We start from the raw sequence: 15655 nt of genomic DNA, 5'->3' as shown, positions 1-15655 counted from the left end.
TCTACATTACTGTGGCCCTGACCTACTTATCATCCTGGTGCTATCTGCCCAACTGATCAGTGGTAACTGCCTGACCAGCCGTAGCTCGGTGGTAACTGCCCATCCGTGTTATATCCCGAATTTTGTGCATTGGGACATTCCGGGCTAACCACGATAAGTTAAGGGCAAGACTACTCTGGGATGCGAGGTTGAGATTTTTGACCTTCGATTTTGTTTTAATGCATAAGTTGTTTATGAATTTTATTGGTATGAAATATTAAGGGAAATTAGGGGCTAGAAGTTGAAATAAAAATTTCATGAAAAGGCCAAAGTGGCCGTGTGTTAAGGTGGGACCCACATGTCGGGATTTTATAAAGGACATATGAAGAGATATATGGGTAGTACATGTGAATTTGAGCAAGTCCTAAGAAGGACCCATAAGCTAAAAATGAGTGTAAGCCCTCCAAAAGGACGATTTAAGAAAACGTCTTCGGGTGATCTGACTTCGAGGGGACAAAACGGCATTATGAGTTTAGAATTTGGGAAAACTCCCAGAATGAAAGTTGTAGATAATTGAAATATCTTTCCAACCATAGGTCGTGGGTTCACAGGAGACATCGCGATAAGGAGATATGGACGTTTTAAGGCAGAAAGGTCGGCCGGGCTGTGCCCAACCCGAGCCCAACCGGTGTCGTGCCCATTACCCACACCTTTTTAAATGAAATATCAGCCTTTTCTCCTCATATTTCATACCAAAACACCCAGAAAATTCTGGAGAAAAAGAGAGAGGAGAGCCTAGAGAGAAAACTAATTTTGACCAAAATCCGCGCCCCGAATTCCGAAGCCCATGAAGAGAAAAGTGTCGTACGTCGCGTTGCCTTCAATTTGAGCTAAAAATCAATCAAGAAGAAGAGGGTGGACGTGGTGTCTGCACACTTGAGGTAAGATTAAGGTTCCTTTTCATTGTTAACAAGTTTATTCAGAGTTTAACGGATTAGAACGGAGGGAATAGTGTGTAGAAATGGATGAAATTCATGAAACTTTGTATGTTGATGTTGAGCCGTGAGTATGGGCTATTTTGTGACAAGGAATGAACTAAATTTTATTTAGTATTTTTGGTTGTTGTTGTATGGATTCTATGATGAGAATGATGGTTTAATGATTCAAATTGAAGTTGTAATCGTTTGTAGGTTGTTGGAGAAGGTAATGTGATTTTATCATAATTTCTTGTATTATTGAGGTTAATGTTGTCAATGTGTAGATTGTTGGTGTAGTTTATGAATTTGGAAGAAAGAAATGTGTTGTTGTTATCCCTATGGCAATTGGAAGGTTTCGGGTTTGTGGAATGTTGTCGAATTATGTAGAAAAGAGTTATTGACATTAGAATGCATTTTGAATTGATTGTTGATGTTGTTAGTATGGTTATTGGTATTGTTGTTGAAGATTTGGCCGAGTTGAATTCTCGGGGTTGTTGAATTTACAGGGGAAATGCTGCCCAAATTTCTGTAGATAAAGTGCTAGCCTAGAATTGAATTCCGGAGTGCCTATGGCTAATGTTTGGTATCTAATGATGTTATTGTAGATTTTGGAGAAGCCAAGACGTAAGTTTGGATTAATCTAGGAAGCGGACGAGGTATGTAAAGCCTAACTTTTCTTTCTTTTGGCATGTCCTAGTGTAAGTACGAGTCTCGGGGGAATTCCATTCTTACGATCCGAGCGCGTATACGATTCTTATTTACTTCCTAATGTTAACGTCCTTAATATGGTCAACTTGTGGTTCTTAAGTCTTTTATACAGCTAGATTTCAAATTTGGCATAAAGAAGGTTGTTTTTAAAGAATTCTATAACTACGAACAATCGTAACTTTCATAGACGAGCTCGGATCGCTTCGAAACGTTCGTAGGAGATTCTATAATAAATAAGGTCTCCAACTTTCATCGATGGACTCGGATTGGTTTGATACTCGTCCGTGGGCCCCGAGACTTTCCCTTGTATAATACTAGCGACTTTTCAAAGGATTTAGTGTGATTAACGTCTTAACCTTCGAGCGCCGATTGCTTACTTCTCTATCGAGTTTGAAATGACGATTATGCCCCTAATTTCCATAAGTTATCTCATATGGTTTGATACGTATCTATGAGTCCTAAAGTTCGATTTGATATGTTCTCGAACGACGTTCGAAAGAAACTTGATTTGACTATCGCTTTGTTCTTGTTAAAATAATGGTTCATTTGATTATTCTATCGAGTCTTTGAAAGTGTTTTAAATCGCATATAGTTGCTCACGACTCTGCTCGTGCATTATGTTATCACATCCTTCACCGAGTCCCAGGCCGGTTATGTTTCGTGTGCACTATGATATATTCCGGAGTATGATGTGTCCGGTTCGTCGAGCTCTCGCTAGAGGGCCGGGTACCGAGTATATTTGGCGTTATGATGTGTTATGATGTGTGACGGGGATACGAAGATATGAAACTGTCACACCCCGACTTTACTAGGGTGTGATGGGCACCCGACCCTTACCTAGGGCCGAGCGAACCCTCTGACTCTTATTCCATGCGTAATTTTTTTTTCCTCTAAGTCAAATACACATGACAAAGCGTACTAAAATATTCTTTCTGTTGCTTTCCGAGCAAATCGAATTTGTAACTGTATAAGACTTATATCATAATACAAACTGACACATTGGCCTATGATGCCACCGCAGACCGACTGTACCCACGACTCGTCCGCAAAGTCTCTACTCGTAAACGAAATCCGGCACGTGTACTCGACTCGGCCTACACTCCGGCCAAATGGAGCTTGCCAACTTCGCTGGAACGTCTTCTATATCAACTTCAACCCGTCTGGGTGTGCGCGCGGCATGAACGCGGCCCCCGAAGAAGAGGGGTCGGTACGAGCAATGTACCGAGTATGTAAGGCATGAACGTAACAACATAGTAAGAGCGGTAGAGAGCATATCATGTAAAGAGAGTATTCGTACACATGAGACATATCATGGGGAAGTCATATCCGTACATATGGAACATATCACGTGTAAAACCGTAATTTTGTGCGTAGTAATAACTTTATGGAAACATAGACAGTATCATAGGATAAAGGGAACCCCGTGCACGAGAGTACCGCTCGGGCGGAGGCCATGCATGCCTAGCTTTTTCTTTTTCTTTTTTCGAACACGGTGTTTCTTATTCTTGTACATAGAATACGATACTTTTCGGAAAACGGTACTTTTTACTCGCATTTACGGACGCCGAATTCATCGGCTCTCCCCCCCCTCCCCAACAAGTGTCCCAAGTATATCATATTATATATATATCATACATCACATAAACCTCACGCTCGCGTACGGCTCTCCCATATCCCGCGTCCGGCATCCCGCGTCCGGGATGGAATTTTCGAATCGGTGGAAACACAATTACTATTTTGCCCTCCCCATTCCCCACATATACATGTATCATATAAACAGACGTATGGGAGCCCAAGGAAGGTCGTGTGTCTATCGGAGTGACGTAAGGTCGGTGACCTCCGATTACATTATGGATTAACCGGGATCGCTTTGTCTCACCTTGAAGGAACGAGTATTTTAAGGCGAGACTATCAATGAATGAGATATCATTAAAGAAAACATGGAATGAGATCATGGACATCATATGCGTTTATTTGTAGGCTTTGAAATCTTTAGAAAATAATACCATAGTTAAAGGGTAGAATCGAAGATTAAGGACTAGTTTATCACTTTCATACTCGCATTGGATTCTTGACTTAAGGCTCATAGTCATGGCGTCATCTTTGTCATGCTTATCATCGACATGTTCCTTCCTTTACATCATCGTTATCACTTTCATCGTGGAAATATTCCTCTTAGACTAGTTGCAACATTTGTCGGTTGATAAACAGAGCACTAAAGAAAATCCGGGGACGTAGGCCCACCTCGGGTCAAATGAGGCGGCGTACACAATTGACGCATCATACGTTTCATGACATTACTTGAGAGAGTTTTAGGGTAATCGTGTCTTATTTGTGCAAGTTCTAGAGATCTAGGAAGTTTTCCATATTTTGCACAATTTCTCGTTTCAATTCTACTGAATGAATAATAACTAATTTCAATCTTGGATTCTGAGAAAAGGAATGGTCCCCGAGGCCCGTATTCAAGCCTATTACATCTAGGACATGCCAAGAAAGGAAAGTGAAGTCTTACATACCTCTTTTCGCTCCTTATGCTATTCCAAATTCAAGCTCCAACTTCGCCAGAATCTACAATTTGGTCATATTTACCAAATGTTAGTTCAAGGGTCTAGAAGTAAAATCTCAAAGTGACACTTGTCTACCGAAATTTTGGCAGCACTTCCCCCGTAGATACACCATACCACCAAGTTCAACTTGGCCAATTTCAACAACAACAATCCCGGAATGCAACCCGGCCAAACTATCAATCATAAAGTCAACAACCATGCTAACCATTTCCATATTCAATCCAAGCTACATTATAATAACTCAATGAATATACTACTTCCTTCAAAACCTTCCAACTCCCATGAAAACAATAATAACCTTATGATACATATTCCGACAACACCATACTAATATCATTCGGCCACAACAACAATATCTAAATTTTCATGGATTTCCATTCTTTTCTATACATTACAACAACCATTAACATGCCACATACTCTTATTTTCATCACAAAATACGTAACCATATCAACTCACCTACTACATGAACATTATTCCATCACCTTTACACAACACATACACACACGGCCTACACCCATTTTCCACAACTACAACTAAAAATCATCAAGCTTCCATTATCCATATAAAACTCGCAACAATAACAACCAAAACACCTAGATACATAATTGAATCGTAGTCTCTACACATGCGCACACATTCGCCATACATATATATATAACCATCCCGCAAACTTCCATATTCTCATGAATTTTATCCATCCCTACGTCTTGTAATGTAAATGAACCCTTCATAACATATAAAAAGGAATAAAATCTTACCTTTATTCTTCAACTTCCACACTTGATCAAGGTTCATAAATTGTCCATATAATTGTTTTGCTTGCTCCAACAACTTCACCATGTTAGAGAGCATCTTCCAATTGGTGGAAATACTTGAAGGAAATTATTTTTGATCCAATACTTCAAGACTTCTTCTTCTTCTTTTTTTCTTTTTGGCCGCCCTCTCTCTCTCATATCTCTTTCTTTCTTTTCTTTGTTCTTTCTCTCTCCAATTCAACTTTTAAATAAAAGATGAATAAGTCATCTTTTCATATTTGCACCCTAGTCCTTCAATTATAGTCACATGCCCCTTTCTTTCTCTTCTAGACTTTTCTTTCTTTTTTCTTGATTTTTCTTTTTTTCTTGAATTTTCTAAAGTGGCCAAAGATGACCACTTGTCTTCCTAGACAAGCTTTGGCCCATGCATTTTTTTTTTTAATCTACACTTAGCCCCTCATAAATTAAAATAAGGGCATATAGTACACGGCCAACATGGCCTCTCCATGAATTTTCCAGAACTTTGTAAAATTCCCATTTTACCCTTAGTCCTCCGCAATATTTTCCATGAACCCTTTTCCGAATTTTCCTTTTTACCCTTAACCTTTCTCATTATTTCCATACTACCAACGTCCATAAATAATGCTCATAACCTACTAATGCATTAATAATTTTAGAATATAGTCTTGTCCTTAACTTCTCGTCATTAACTCGGGATATTCAAATGTACAAAACGCGAGGTGTAACATGCTTCATATATATTTAGAACATTCGTCCTCGAATGTTCAATTAGTTATCCGGAGTCTCATAAGTACCTCGGGGGAAACTCCCTTTTCAAAATTATTTCCATCCTTCATATTAGCTCTTAGGCTATCCAATACCGTTCTCTTTGTTATACTCTTTCTCTTCATATACGTTCATTTTCAAGGCGTCACGTTATTCAAAGTCCGGCAAACTTTTCACATTACCGAACTTCTATCCACTTGGTGTCGGTTTTTCCCGCCTTACTAATCCACTTCGTTGAGAGGTCTCGTTTGTAACTCAAGCGTTCTATCAAATACACTACCGTATCAATCGTCTTTATCTCATCTTTACATTTCTCTCACCCGCCCCCCTTTTGGGTGTACCTAGACCATTATCCATTTATACTTCGCCTCATATCCTCATTCCCAATCTCAATCTATGGTAGAATAATAATAGCTTACTTTGCAACACTTGTACCATTTGCTCTTGCTGTCACTCGAATTTCGGTACCCTTACTCGATTAATGCCTTTTGTATCGTAACTTCGGTTGCTGGGATTCACATGTCCACCGATACAATCATGTTTGGGATATCCTACACCTTCATATATACATATGTATAATTACTATTAACTAGCCCACGAAATACGTCCAAACGTTGTTCAAGTCTATCCTAATTCTCAGGGCTGTGATGCACTTCCTATCTCTTCACCGAGCATGTCTGCCTCGTCCTATGCGTCTTCCTATGGTCTCCAACCATTCCATATGCTCTAGTTTTCCTTAGGCTACTCTAACTTCTCACTAGTCTCTTAGGTCTGAATATATCGGATTCCTCGCATACTTCCCAGGGGGTCACCCATCCTAGAATTGCCCCCACCTGAGCACGCTTAACCTCAAAACTTTGCTGAAATTCGATGCCTTAATGCTGATATTTTCGCGTCTCCTTCCTCGTATACCCTTTATTACACTCGATCTAGAGCCAACCGAAACTTTACACCTTCCGAGACGTTTTCGTAATACGTCCTTTCTTTTACAATGACCGTTGCCGCCCTTTTCTTTTCCCCGATGTCCACCTTCCGCCCGCATGTATGGCTACCCGCACCGGCGCCCACCTCCATGTAACAACAAGTATCTCCATCTTTCTCACCTCTTTTGACTTCCGTATCATCCCTCGCCTTTTTCCGCCGATATGCGGGCGCCTACGTTAAAATCGATGATTAATATAAGGAATCTTATTTCCTATATCTTGGCCTCTATCGCACGATCAAATGACGAACAAGGTCAACCATTCCCTAGATAAAATTAATTCCTCCACACGTCTATAGATGTACGGCTTCACACCCATAAACAGGACTCTACCGGACACGACTTTGCAGACAACCCTTGGACCGACCTGCTCTGATACCACTTTGTCACACCCCGACTTTACTAGGGTGTGATGGGCACCCGACCCTTACCTAGGGCCGAGCGAACCCTCTGACTCTTATTCCATGCGTAAATTTTTTTTTTCCTCTAAGTCAAACACACATGACAAAGCGTACTAAAATATTCTTTCTGTTGCTTTCCGAGCAAATCGAATTTGTAACTGTATAAGACTTATATCATAATACAAACTGACACATTGGCCTATGATGCCACTGACAGACTGACTTCTGGTACCCACGACTCTGTCTGCAAAGTCTCTAACTGTAATCAGAAATCCTGGCACGTGTACTCTGACTCGGCTACACTCCAGGCCAAATGGAGCTTGCCAACTTCGCTGGAACGTCTTCTATATTAACTTCAACCCGTCTGGGTGTACCTGCGCGGCATGAACGCAGCCCCCGAAGAAGAGGGGTCAGTACGAGCAATGTACTGAGTATGTAAGGCATGAACAGTAACAACATAGTAAGAGCGGTAGAGCATATCATGTAAAGAGAGTATTCTGTACACATGAGACATATCATGGGAAGCTGTGTCTGTACATATGGAACATATCACGTGTAAAACTGTAACCTGTGCAGAGTAATAACTGTATGGAAACATAGACAGTATCATAGGATAAAGGAGCAACCTGTGCATGAGAGTACCACTCAGGGCGGAGGCCATGCATGCCTAGCTTTTTCTTTTTCTTTTTCTGAACACGGTGTTTCTTATTCTTGTACATAGAATACAGATACTTTTCGGAAAACGGTACTTTTTACTCGCATTTACAGACGCCGAATTCATCGGCTCTCCCACCCCCTCCCCAACAGTGTCCCAAGTATATCATATTATATATATATCATACATCACATAAACAGACGCCGCGTACGGCTCTCCCATATCCCGCGTCCGGGCATCCCGCGTCCGGGATGGAATCCAGCTGAATCAGGTGGAAACAGTTGCCCTCCCCATTCCCCACATATACATGTATCATATAAACAGCATGCATGGGAGCCCAAGGAAGGTCATGTGTCTATCGGAGTGACGTAAGGTCGGTGACCTCCGATTACATTATGGATTAACCGGGATCGCTTTGTCTCACCTTGAAGGAACGAGTATTTTAAGGCGAGACTATCAATGGACAGATATCATTAAAGAAAACATGGAATGAGATCATGGACATCATATGCGTTTATTTGTAGGCTTTGAAATCTTTAGAAAATAATACCATAGTTAAAGGGTAGAATCGAAGATTAAGGACTAGTTTATCACTTTCATACTCGCATTGGATTCTTGACTTAAGGCTCATAGTCATGGCGTCATCTTTGTCATGCTTATCATCGACATGTTCCTTCCTTTACATCATCGTTATCACTTTCATCGTGGAAATATTCCTCTTAGACTAGTTGCAACATTTGTCGGTTGGTAAACAGAGCACTAAAGAAAATCCGGGGACAGAGGGCCCACCTCGGGTCAAATGAGGCGGCGTACACAATTGACGCATCATACGTTTCATGACATTACTTGAGAGAGTTTTAGGGTAATCAGGTCTTATTTGTGCAAGTTCTAGAGATCTAGGAAGTTTTCCCACGTTTTGCACAATTTCTGTTTCAATTCTACTGAATGAATAATAACTAATTTCAATCTTGGATTCCGAGAAAAGGAATGGTCCCCGAGGCCCGTATTCAAGCCTATTACATCTAGGACATGCCAAGAAAGGAAAGTGAAGTCTTACATACCTCTTTTCGCTCCTTATGCTATTCCAAATTCAAGCTCCAACTTCGCCTTTAATCTACAATTTGGTCATATTTACCAAATGTTAGTTCAAGGGTCTAGAAGTAAAATCTCAAAGTGACACTTGTCTACCGAAATTTTGGCAAAGCACTTCCCCGTAGATACACCATACCACCAAGTTCAACTTGGCCAATTTCAACCAACAACAATCCCGGAATGCAACCCGGCCAAACTATCAATCATAAAGTCAACAACCATGCTAACCATTTCCATATTCAATCCAAGCTACATTATAATAACTCAATGAATATACTACTTCCTTCAAAACCTTCCAACTCCCATGAAAACAATAATAACCTTATGATACATATTCCGACAACACCATACTAATATCATTCGGCCACAACAACAATATCTAAATTTTCATGGATTTCCATTCTTTCTATACATTACAACAACCATTAACATGCCACATACTCTTATTTTCATCACAAAATACGTAACCATATCAACTCACCTACTACATGAACATTATTCCATCACCTTTACACAACACATACACACACACGACCTACACCCATTTTCCACAACTACAACTAAAAATCATCAAGCTTCCATTATCCATATAAAACTCGCAACAATAACAACCAAAACACCTAGATACATAATTGAATCGTAGTCTCTACACATGCACACACATTCGGCCATACATATATATATAACCATCCTGCAAACTTCCATATTCTCATGAATTTTATCCATCCCTACGTACTGTAATGTAAATGAACCCTTTATAACATTTAAAAAGGAATAAAATCTTACCTTTATTCTTCAACTTCCACACTTGATCAAGGTTCATAAATTGTCCATATAATTGTTTTGCTTGCTCCAACAACTTCACCATGTTAGAGAGCATCTTCCAATTGGTGGAAATACTTGAAGGAAATTATTTTTGATCCAATACTTCAAGACTTCTTCTTCTTTTTTTTTTTTCTTTTTGGCCGCCCCTCTCCTCTCTTTCTTTCTTTCTTTTCTTTGTTCTTTCTTTCTCTCCAATTCAACTTTTAAATAAAAGATGAATAAGTCATCTTTTCATATTTGCACCCTAGTCCTTCAATTATTGTCACATGCCCCCTTTCTTTCTCTTCTAGACTTTTCTTTCTTTTTCTTGATTTTTCTTTTCTTTTCTTGAATTTTCTAAAGTGGCCAAAGATGACCACTTGTCTTCCTAGACAAGCTTTGGCCCATGCATTTTTTTTTTTTAATCTACACTTAGCCCCTCATAAATTAAAATAAGGGCATATAGTACACGGCCAACATGGCCTCTCCATGAATTTTCCAGAACTTTGTAAAATTCCCATTTTACCCTTAGTCCTCCGCAATATTTTCCATTAACCCTTTTTCGAATTTTCCTTTTTACCCTTAACCTTTCTCATTATTTCCATACTACCAACGTCCATAAATAATGCTCATAACCTACTAATGCATTAAGATAATTTTAGAACATAGTCTTGTCCTTAACTTCTCGTCATTAACTCGGGATATTCAAATGTACAAAACGCGAGGTGTAACAGAAACCTTCTGGAGTATGATGTGTTATGGCGCCAATGTCGGAGGGCGACCATAGTTCTAAGAGCCCATGCATGATTTGTGTTTGTGAGTAACCATTTTAATATTTTCGATATTGCATTTACTTTCTGTACTTCTGGTTTTGATTATGATCTTGGTTACTATATTCCATGCTTTGCATACTCAGTACATATTCCGCATCGACCCCCTTTCTTCGGGGCCGCGTTTCATGCCGCGTGTGTACGTACACTTATTTGGATGACCCACTTAGGATTCGGTTCAGCTGTTTTGGAGCGCTCCCTTGTTCTGGAGCCTATACTTTGATCCAGCTTCTGTTATTGCATACATGTATATGTTATTCACGGGTACGGTGTGGCCCTGTCCCGTCATATGATTCTGTTATTATTCTTAGAGGTCTGTAGACATATATGTGTGGGTTGTGGGTGATCACTGTTCAGTTGTGTCTGTGTGATTTGTGATTTGGACGTCCCCCTATACTATGATAGCCTTACCGGCTTATATGTGATATCATATGTTGAAAGATGTGATTATGATCCGTAAATACATTTGTGACGGCTTTGGGGGCGTACGTTTCACTTTTCTCGTACGTATATGTTATTTGTATACTGTATAAGTTATTCGTATGCTATTTCTGATTAATGGGTGTGTACGGGTGCCCAGTTCGGGCACTAGTCGCAGCCTACGGGGTTGGGTCGTGACAATCCGATTATCCCCCGATGGTAGAGCGCATGTCATAACTGCCCAACTGATCAGTGGTAACTGCCCAACCGGCCATAGCTCGATGGTAATATCTGCCCGACTAGCCGTAGCATGATGGTAAATACATATCTGAACAACTGGTCGTAGACAGTGGTAAATATAATCAACATCATAACCAGACCCCTATGGGTAATTTCTATTCATTTCTCATGATCATAACTTATCTGTAATACCTACATGGTCACATAAGACTTATAAGCACATTTCTGGGTCATTAAGACTTCATCTCGGTTAACTAAACCTTAGCCAATTCCTGGATGCGTTATAAGACTATCTTCTAGAATTAAGTACCTCATTAGGGATCTTATAGCCAGCATACTATACATGTCTTACAAAATATTACTTGAGAACACCTTTCTGAATTCATTGGAGTGACGTAAGGTCGTTAAACCTCCGATTACCATTATGGATCGATCATCATGAACATATCTCACCTTGAATGAACAATAATCATAAGATGAGATTAAAAACAATAATCAAGATCAATAACTATAAGACAAGATTAATAAACATGAGACAAGAATCCATAATATCATAAGAACATTAAGAGACATGAGCTTCTAGTATTTCTAGGAATATGGACATTCTGAATACTATGTGAATGGGTTTTTATCGATAAGATCATGCCATAAGAAAGAAAATGACAGCCTTAACATACCTCTTCATCTGTTTAACCACTCAACGTCTATCCTCCCGAGCTTGCAAATCTACATTCAAGATGATTCATACTAAGGTTAATTTGTTAAACCGCTTATAAGATCAAATTAAGCTATTAGGTAAGCTCATGAAATTTGGGCAGCATTTTCCTTGTATCACCTACTTCCATCAAACTCCAAAACAACTCCCAAACATCAGTAACAACATCAACAATATCACCCAAGAAATTATATTCAAACTAGGCTCAAATCCATCCAAAACTTCTTTCCAAATTCAATCCATAGCCATCAACTACAACACAACACTTTATGACTTTTCTCTATGACTCCTTCCACTTACAAGACTTGTTTAACCTTCAAACCAACTCAACATAACAAACAAGATGAAGAACATACCGTATACTTGAAGAACTTTAGCCACACCAACTTAATCCAAAGCTTATTCACCACAACTTCATCTAGAAGAAAGAACCAACACTTTCTATGAACTAGTTGAGGATTTATGGCTTGATCTTCTCTTGATTTGATTTGGGATGTTTATGGATATTTGAGAGAGATTAGAAGTTCACTAAGGATTTATTTTGGTGGATAAATGAGGCTTAGGTCGAAAATCAATTTATAGGCCAAAAATAAAATTGTCCACCGACCTTAAATTTTCTGGAAGTTTGGGGCAAAGTACAGCCAAAAGTTACGGGCTGTACTTCAAAGTACATCCAATACTTCCATTCCGTACTTGAAAAGTCAAAATTTCCAATTTTCTCAAAAATTCGGGTAACGTACGTCCAAATTTATGGGACGTACATTTTTGTATGGACCGTACTTTATCCCGTACTTCTCAGAATTGCGATCTGTCAATTGCATTGGAAAGAAGACTCGCTGAACCTAAATTTACATAGGTTATGCATTCCATAAATCCTCATATTCTAGGAGATATACCTCTCTCAAGTTTGACCAAAAATTTATATCCAAAATTCTGCCAAGTTTTTCCTAAGTTTCGACAAACTTAATTCCTTCAATTTGCTTGATCCCAAAACCTTTAGACACTTGCTTAATACTTGTTAAAAGTCTTCCTTAACCTTATAAGAGTCCCATAACCTCTCCGGGCTTACGTTAGTTTACCTACGATGCAAATGGCACAAAAGAATTTTGAGGTGTAGCACTACGAGCACGTTATTTGTGAATGACAATGGATAACGGACTGTAGTAGGCATGTGCAAAGAAATTTTGAGTGTGTTTTGGCCTAGAAAAGGTAATAAAAGAATGAAATCCTTTTGAGTTATTTGAACCAAAATCAACCAATGTTTACTCATGTATCAAAATGATTTCTTAACTCTTTTAGCAATATACTTCTTTAAATGAGCCATGGTTGAATAAGAAGACACAAGATCTTACTAAACTCTTTTTTAGTTTATACATATATTCCTATTTACACCATTTTTAGGCAAATATATACTTTTAACCACAAGTTTTAAACCCATAGGTCAACCACATTGTGCGGATCCCTTCCAAGGTGCCTAACACCTTCCTTGGTGATCACTAAAATCCTTGCCCATTTGTTGGTACTTTTTAAAAGTTTTTCGAAAATAACCTTTGACAGATGGTGTCCTAATTTCCCATAATCAATTAGGTGGCAACTCTGTTAACGAATCAACAAAGAGCCAAGTTATGATAGTAGCTTTTATGGTCAAGTGTAAAAGTGAACCGTAACAGCCACTACACTACCTAAACTTGCCCGGTTCAACAGAATTTAAACACCCTCGAAAAAGAACCATGGCTATGAAAAATAGAAGGGAGTACAACTAAAACATATATACAAGGTGTAAAACATATAAAGAAAAAATAAGCTAACTCACCCCCTACCAAAAATCATGCGGTGTCTAAATTCAAAAAAGAATGAAATACAGAGGGTAGAAGCTCCTTATGATGCACCAGCCGTTCTGATCATTATGAGGTGTTGCAACCTCAAAAGCAGGATGTAACGACCCATTTTGTCGTTACCGTTATTATTCCATTTTTTCCCTCGTTGACCCATTCCTAAGTCTCGGTAGAACTATTTTGACCCGAGGAGATAGTTGGCATGACTTTCTAGGCATCGTTGTGGGCTTTAGAGTGTTTTCTAGAAAAAATAGGCTTTAAGCGAAAATGAGTTGACTCAAAGTTGACTTCTGAGTAAACGGACCTTGTTTGAAAATATATTGATCCCGAGAGGTCCAAATGGTCATTTAGAACTTGTGTGCATATTCGTTTCGGTCCCCAATGCACTCGGTTGCATTTTGGGACCAGGGTTGAAAAGTTAGTTTTGAGGTATTAGGGGTTGACTTGGTCAACGAGACCTCTCATGGGAATTTCGAGGCTACGAGTGCGTTCATAGCACGTTTTTATGTATATCTGCATATTTGGTTTGTGTCCAGGAGGTTCCGGGATAGTTCTGAGGGTCGATTTCAAGTTTGGAAGATACCAGAAAGATCTCGTGTCTGGTGACCACTTTGGCTCCAAAGAAGTAGCGCGAGAGAGCGTGCGAAAGCGTTTTGGCCTAACCGCTGGAGGCATCGCGCAGCAGCACTAGCCAAACCGCTAGAGTGGTCGCGGAGCAGAGCTGGCCGAACCGCTAGAGCGGCCGACAGGCCAGATTTTCTATCTAAAACTTTATAAAACCCTTATTTCCTCCCATAACTTTTATTATATTTTCGTACCACCTTAGAGGCGACTTGAGGGGTTTATGGTCAGATTTCTCTTGGAAGTAAGTTCCCTAATCCTAATCTCTTCCATTTTCTTTCCTAAGTAAGAATCCATGCTAGAAATTCCTAGAAGCTTAAGATTAAAAGAGGGTTTATGGGGTTTTTCATAAAAGGGTTTTAAAAACGATTTGGATTCCTAAGATATGGTTAAATGTTGTTGTTCATGCTAGATAATGTCATATCTAGGCTTGTTAATCATTAATCTTCGATTCTAGAGTTGATTTTCATGAATTAAAGTGAGGGTTCTTCGACCCAAATTTTGGGGTTTTCATATTAATGATGATTTTGAGAGTTAATTGAGTATTCCTATGATTAAAGTAATGGGTTTTGACCTTTTGGTATGAAATTTGGTATTTTGGTCATAAAATTTTCGTTTTGCCCTTGAGACCCGTTTTTCCTAAATTAAGGGTTGGAATTTGACCCGAATATAAGGTAGCCAATATGGGTATCATTATTCATGGTTTCTTACATAGAATTCATATATGATAGAGTTTGATTATTTGGAGACGCTTCGAAAGACAAGGCAACGTGTGGGTTCGTGGCACCTGTTCGGCTGCCAGGTAGGTTGTAGCTTTCCTTTTCGATACACTCCGGTTAGTTTCCTATATTTGTGTATTAGAAGGAACGGAGAATGCATGTGTAGGAATTAGATATTTCGGATGGAATCTTAGGATGGTATTGATGTGTGATTGTGTGTTCGGACTTGTGGCTTGTAGATTATTTAGGATGTATGATGTGGCCTTCTTGAAAATCGGTGGATTTTATGTGACTTGGGAGTAGTGGGTGATACCTATTTCTGTGTCTAATGATGAGAATTCCTGTAATATGTGATTAATTTTGTTATGTTATTAATAGTGAATCTAGTTGATGAATGGAAGGATAAAATGCACCAACGATTGTGACTGAGTTCTAGATTGAGTTGTGACGAATGATTGTGAGTGTATGGTGAGATTTCTTGCTCTAAGCTAATAGGCTGATTTAGGTAAGTTGTAATAATGTATATCGATTTTATTAACCTGTTGTGTGTTGGGACTAGCCACCCC

Source organism: Lycium ferocissimum, chromosome 1 (genome assembly GCF_029784015.1).
Source record: "Lycium ferocissimum isolate CSIRO_LF1 chromosome 1, AGI_CSIRO_Lferr_CH_V1, whole genome shotgun sequence".
Classification (NCBI taxonomy): Eukaryota; Viridiplantae; Streptophyta; class Magnoliopsida; order Solanales; family Solanaceae; genus Lycium; species Lycium ferocissimum.
The sequence above is the reverse complement of the archived record's forward strand: the minus strand, read 5'-3'. Positions refer to the sequence as shown.